Consider the following 6,000-nt stretch of genomic DNA (forward strand, 5'->3'; position numbering starts at 1 on the left):
AGCTGTGCACACACATGCACACACGTGCAGACTACTCGTGAATGGTAAAAAGCAGTATAACCAGGGTTTTTATAAGGTCTCCAAATGTTACCAGTGTTTCTAATATGACAATAAAGTGTGTGTATGCGTATGCGTGTGCGAGTGCGTGTGTGCGTGTGTGCGTGTGTGCGTGTGTGCCTGTGTGCGTGTGTGTGTGTGTGTGTGTGTGTATACGCAGCTCAAACCTAACTAATAACTGCCTTATGACCAGCTAGAAAAAGAAAAGAAAAGAAAAAACACTGCAACAAAACGGCAACGAAAACATGATATTATTAATTTGATATTGTTGCTGTCGCTTATAGAAATCATGTAGGCCTATGTCCAAAATACTGTTACCTGTGACAGAGTATCTCTGCATTGTGGTATTGCTATAGTTGTATTTAATCCTTCCAAGTCGGCAGTCCCACCAGTGGTCCAAAATTACATTATAAAACAAAATGCCAGACACCAGAGGGGTTAAGGACAAAAACTCACTCTCTCACTGTACCTCTCCTGTGTTTCACAACGGTGGCTGGTCACAGCAGACCATATTTAATAAATGTGTTGTAGTTTTAGCATACAGTCCACCTGTGTCTACTCCAAAATGTCACATTACTGCCCTATATACAGTATAGGCTACAGGGTCTTCAACGTTTTCAGGCCAAGGTCCCCTTAGCCGAGAGAGAGATGAAGTTTCATCGTTTGACAGCACAATCGTCAGTGTATTTTGGATTCATGTCAATTTGTGTTTTCAGATTCACTTGAACCATCAATAATTAATAAACTTGACCTTTCACTCGTTTGTTCTTTTTCCCCTCTACTCCTAACCTCTTTGCCGAAAATAGCCGATCTACAGGCTCACTACGCCTCGCAGTGCGAGCTTGTAGATCTGCTATTTTTGGCTAAAGTTCTCAGTATATGGACGCTATAGGGTTCAAGTGGTTAATAAAGAAACAGAGAAAAAAAAAGGTTTCTACCACACAAAGATTTGGAGGACCCCCTGTAGTAACTCTGAGGACCCCCCTAGGGGTCCCGGACCCCCTGTTGAAGACCCCTGGACTACACCAAATCCCTCTGTGGGATAATAAAGCAAAAAAGAAATACATTAAAATAGGCCTGGCATGCTAGTCACACACACTGCATTCAAACTATATGTTTTTCAGTTCAAATTATCCACAGAAAGGCCTGCTGTTGTAAACCTTCAAGGCAGGGTGTTCCATAATTTAGGGGTGCAGTGGAGTAAAAGCAGCATCCCGCAAATCTCTTTGTGGCAAAGTGGGAACAACTAACCGGCCATCTGCTGAGTAAGGACTAACCCACGATAAGGGATGTAAAACAACATGGAGGATGAGATCTAAGCAAGGAAGGTAAATTAAGGAAGAGACGCTCTGCATGCCGGCAAAGATTGTTAATATAGGACGATACACGTTCCCAATTGCAGCCCCTAAAATGTAAAGATTATTTTAAAGTCTATGTTTGTAATAGCCATGATGAACAGATGATAGCCTCCTCTCTCTGCTTTCAGGAGGTGTAGTTCCAGAACTTCCAGACTCAATATACTATAGCATTCATAGTTGTCTACCGCTAGGCTATCAGTCCCCTCCTTTCTCCCTCTAGTCTACACCAAATCTCTTCGGAAATAGACGATCTACGACTAGCAGGGGTCTTCAACGTTTTCAGGCCAAGGACCCCTTAGCTGAGAGAGAGAGATGAAGCAGGGACCCCCCACAACCTTTTCATAGATTCAATATAGTCCAGTAATTTTAGGCCAAAATTAGGCAAAACCTAAGACAAATTGCAATAGTAGCAAACTCAACTGATTTTGTATCCTCAATATGTCCTTAGTGAGAGAAAAAAAAGTCCCAAGGAATCCCATCACAGGAAAGTTTTGAAAACGACCTACCTACCTTCACTTACTATACACTACACTAAAGGAAAAAAATTACTCCTAAAAAATCTGCTTTAAGTGGGATGTGAGGGGTCAAACTAGAGGTGTTTAATTATTCTGAATCCATTGCAAGCATTTGTTTTGCACGAAAAACATTCCTTGGGCAAGAAATGGCCCCTCAAAACGATGGTTTAGTGATGAGTCATCAATTTTCACAGTCTATTGGGGTCCGTTTTTAGCCCAAGGAATGTTTTTCATGCAAAACAAATGCTTGCAATGGATTCATAATAATTAAAAAACCCTAGTTTGACCCCTCACATCCCACTTAAAGCAGATTTTTTGGGAGTCATGTTTTCCTTTATAGTATAGTCTAGTAAGTGAAGGTAGGTAGGTCATTTTCGAAACTTTCCCGTGATGGGATTCCTTGGGACTTTTTTTCCCTCACTAAGGACATAATGAGGATACAGAATCAGTTGAGTTTGCTACTATTGCAATTTGTCCTAGGTGTTTTCATATAATGACTGCACTATATAGTTTCATTGTTTGACAGCACAATTATCAGTGTATGTTGGATTCATGTCAATTTGTGTTTTCAGATATTTAACCACTTGAACCGTCAAGACTTAATAAACTTGGCCTTTCACTCCGTAATTAGTCGTCTCTTTTTCCCTTCTACACCAAAGCTCTTTGCCAAAAATAGCTAAGCTCACAAGATTTGGAGGACGCCCTATAGTAACTCTGAGGACCCCCTAGGGGTCCCAGACCCCCTGTTGAAGACCCTTGTCCTATAGGGATCGCTACAATTCACGTGCTGGCTAAGAAAACAGCATGCAATAATAACCCTTCCTTTTTTCCCCCCTAAATGCTAAAGGGATAAATGTAAAGTATATGTTACGCCGTTAATGGCTGTGTGATATTGCAGATGACAGAGTCTCTCTATAGGGGCTTACAGGCTGTAATGTGAGTGCTCTACAGAGGCTTACAGGCTGTAATTTTGGGGGAGAGTGGAATCGCTCCTTGCCACTTATCAGCTAGATGATTGATGGAGCTGACACTGAGCACTATAGCAGGGGGTCTTCAACGTTTTCAGGCCAAAGACCCCTTAGTTGAGAGAGAGATGAAGCAGGGACCCCCACAACCCATAAATACCATATAGTTTTAGTATATTTTGGATTCATGTCAATTTGTGTTTTCAGATACCACTTGAACCGTCAATACTTAACTCTTATACTGCTTTGGACGTTACTGTTCGCCCCAATTCTCAAGAGACCTCCGCGCCAATACGGCGCTCGTTCGCGTTCGTTCGTTCGTTCGTTTACCTTGTTGAAGCTGATGAGGGGTCGCGCCGCCGTGTACTGTAAACACATTTTCCGCGGTGATGGTGTAAAAAATCCATTATGCGTTAACATCAACGGAGACCAATTCACTTCCTTGTTGATTTCCTCTGGCTGTAAGGCTCTGTGGCCAGTGACTGGTCTGAATGTACGGCAACACATAACAGGCAAATTCACATTCATTCTCGCATGACGCCGCCCTCTGCTGCCTGGCAGACCAAAGTGCACTATTGCGCAATAAAAAAAAAAAAAAAAAAAAAAAATGTCTGTCTATCTACTATAACGTCGCAAAGGTAAACCGCTTTTTGATGGCACCAGACCCAATAAATAAATAAATAATCTGGCAGTAGAGAGTTAATAATACTTTATAGACCTTTCACTCTGTACTTCGTCTTCTCTTTTTCCCCTCTACTAAACCTCTTTTCCGAAAATAGCCGATCTACTAGCTCACAACGCTGCGAGGTGTTGTGAGCTTGTAGATCGGCTATTTTCGGCTATAGTTCTCAGAATATGGACGCTAGGGTTCAAGTGGTTAATATAAAAAAAGGAGAAAAAAAAAGCTTCTGTCACACAAAGATTTGGAGGACCCCCTGTAGTAACTTTGAGAACCCCCTAGGAGTCCCGGACCCCCTGTTGAAGACCCTTGCACAAGAGGATATGGGACTGGTTCTCAAGCTGTGGTTCGGGTCACCACCAGGGGACCAAATGGACCCTCAGGGGACTGTAACTCTGAGAGCGTGCCTTTGATTTGCTTAATATGCGACATAGTTCTCTCATTCATCAATATAAACACAAAAAGAAAAAAAGTGTTCTGGGTATCTGCAAATATGAAAAATAAGAAAGAGGCAAACATTTTCATCTGGCTGTAGATCGGTTCTTGGCTTTGATTTGGCTGTAGATGGGTGATTTTCGAGTCAAACTATATTGTCAGAGTGGGGGGGGTCCCCAGTTCAAATAGGATTATTTTTGAGGGGTGGCGGCCTAAAAAGTTTGGGAACCAGTGAGGTAGATCAGTGGTTCTCAACCTGTGGGTCGAGACCCCCAGGGGGTCTCCGAATTATTTTGGGGGGGGGGGGGGGGTCCCCAGATGACTAACTTAATGTGCAACATTGTTTTCTCACTCCACAGTAAACAAACCAACATACAGTTTAAGTGTATAGAGGGTATCTGCACATTTCTAAAGTAACAACTTAAGGAATGTTTAATACATCTAAAATGGCAAATTAAACATTGGCCAAATTGTCAAATATTAGAGGCAGAAATTGTGAAAATAGCCGATCTAACATGCTCACAACGCCTCGCAACGCGAGGCGTTGTGAGCATGTAGATCTGCTATTTTCACAATAGAACCGTGTTATACAAAATGTAGTCTCGCGTAGCCAGACAACTATTCCACAATCTCTGAATGCTATATAGAGTCTGGAACAGCAGCTCCCGAACGGCGAGTATCGAAAACAGGCATTAACTCACTGAACGCCATAAACGTCTTATACGTCTTTGGACCTCGGTGCCATAAACGTCTTTTACGTCTTTTTAATTAATCAAAAGTTTTATAATTTTTTCATAATTGTAATTTCAAAAAAATCGCTCTAGAAGTTGGCCATATGCCTCCGTGACCTGAGCGATACGGCCGATTTGACTGTAGCACCAGTGTAACACAGTCCGGCGGAAAATCGGTATAGCCGAAGATTGGTTCCGGCCGTTTAAATGTTATCTAAAACGTTCGTTTATACACTTTCCCGTGCATCCCTGACGAACTATAAGTACTCAAAAAACGCAGAAAATTCTCAGGATTCCAGCGGTGCCATCCATTCTTCTCTACCTATCCTTGATCGCGATCGCCAGGGTTCCGAAGTGTGTAGCATGCTAGCTAAAAGGCCTGGCCAAAATGTAAACAACAGGCCCAAACCAAAAAAAAGATGGATGTCTTCTTCCTTCTTCTGTTAGTTGATCAGATAGTAGGAGACCACCCTCTGGTGGTTTTCAAATGGTATTGCACTCCAGATTGCACACAGGGCCCATCACAGCACACACATATGATGATGATCAAGACATCTTACACATGTTCTATTGAAGCCCAAATCTAATGATAGGATATATATATATAAATATACATGTTTTCCTTTGTAAGAGGGGTAGTGTGGCTTTCGATAGAAGCATAGATTTATATATGTAATTTAAGTACAAAATATGATTTTGGCCCCCATAAAAAGGCAAAATTAAGCAAAATGGCTGGCACCAGTTTTGTAGATTTTGAATAAAGGGTGGCATTCACTGAGTTTTAACGTTAAAAATATATATATTTTAAAATGTCATTTCTGCTAAGCAGCAAGCTAAACATGCTTATATGATTTTTATTTATATATGATAAATATGTGTGATGTGAGACTGAAACGGAAGTGACGTGGGGGCTTCACTTCCGCTTCATCTCGCACTCATCGTTTCTTCCCCGGTTTGCCAGACTGTATGCCGGGAGCATTTGACCAAATCGCAGAGGCAACAGTCTGGCCACGCGAGACTATACAAAATGTAATGCCTCAACTCTCTTAGTGCTCGTAAGGGTGGGGGTCCCCAGTTAAAATATGATTATTTTGGGGGTTGTGGCCTGAAAAGGTTGAGAACCAGTGAGGTAGATGTGAGGTGGATGTTTTTTTTTTCTTCTGCACATGCAGGGACGTCAGACGGTAAACGGGTTGTGAAGGAATCTGCTGCTGCGTGAACACTTTCACACGGCCCTGTGAGGATCATTATCATCTGGGA

This window comes from Nannobrachium achirus, assembly GCF_963921795.1.
Source record: "Nannobrachium achirus genome assembly, chromosome: 16".
Taxonomy (NCBI): domain Eukaryota; kingdom Metazoa; phylum Chordata; class Actinopteri; order Myctophiformes; family Myctophidae; genus Nannobrachium; species Nannobrachium achirus.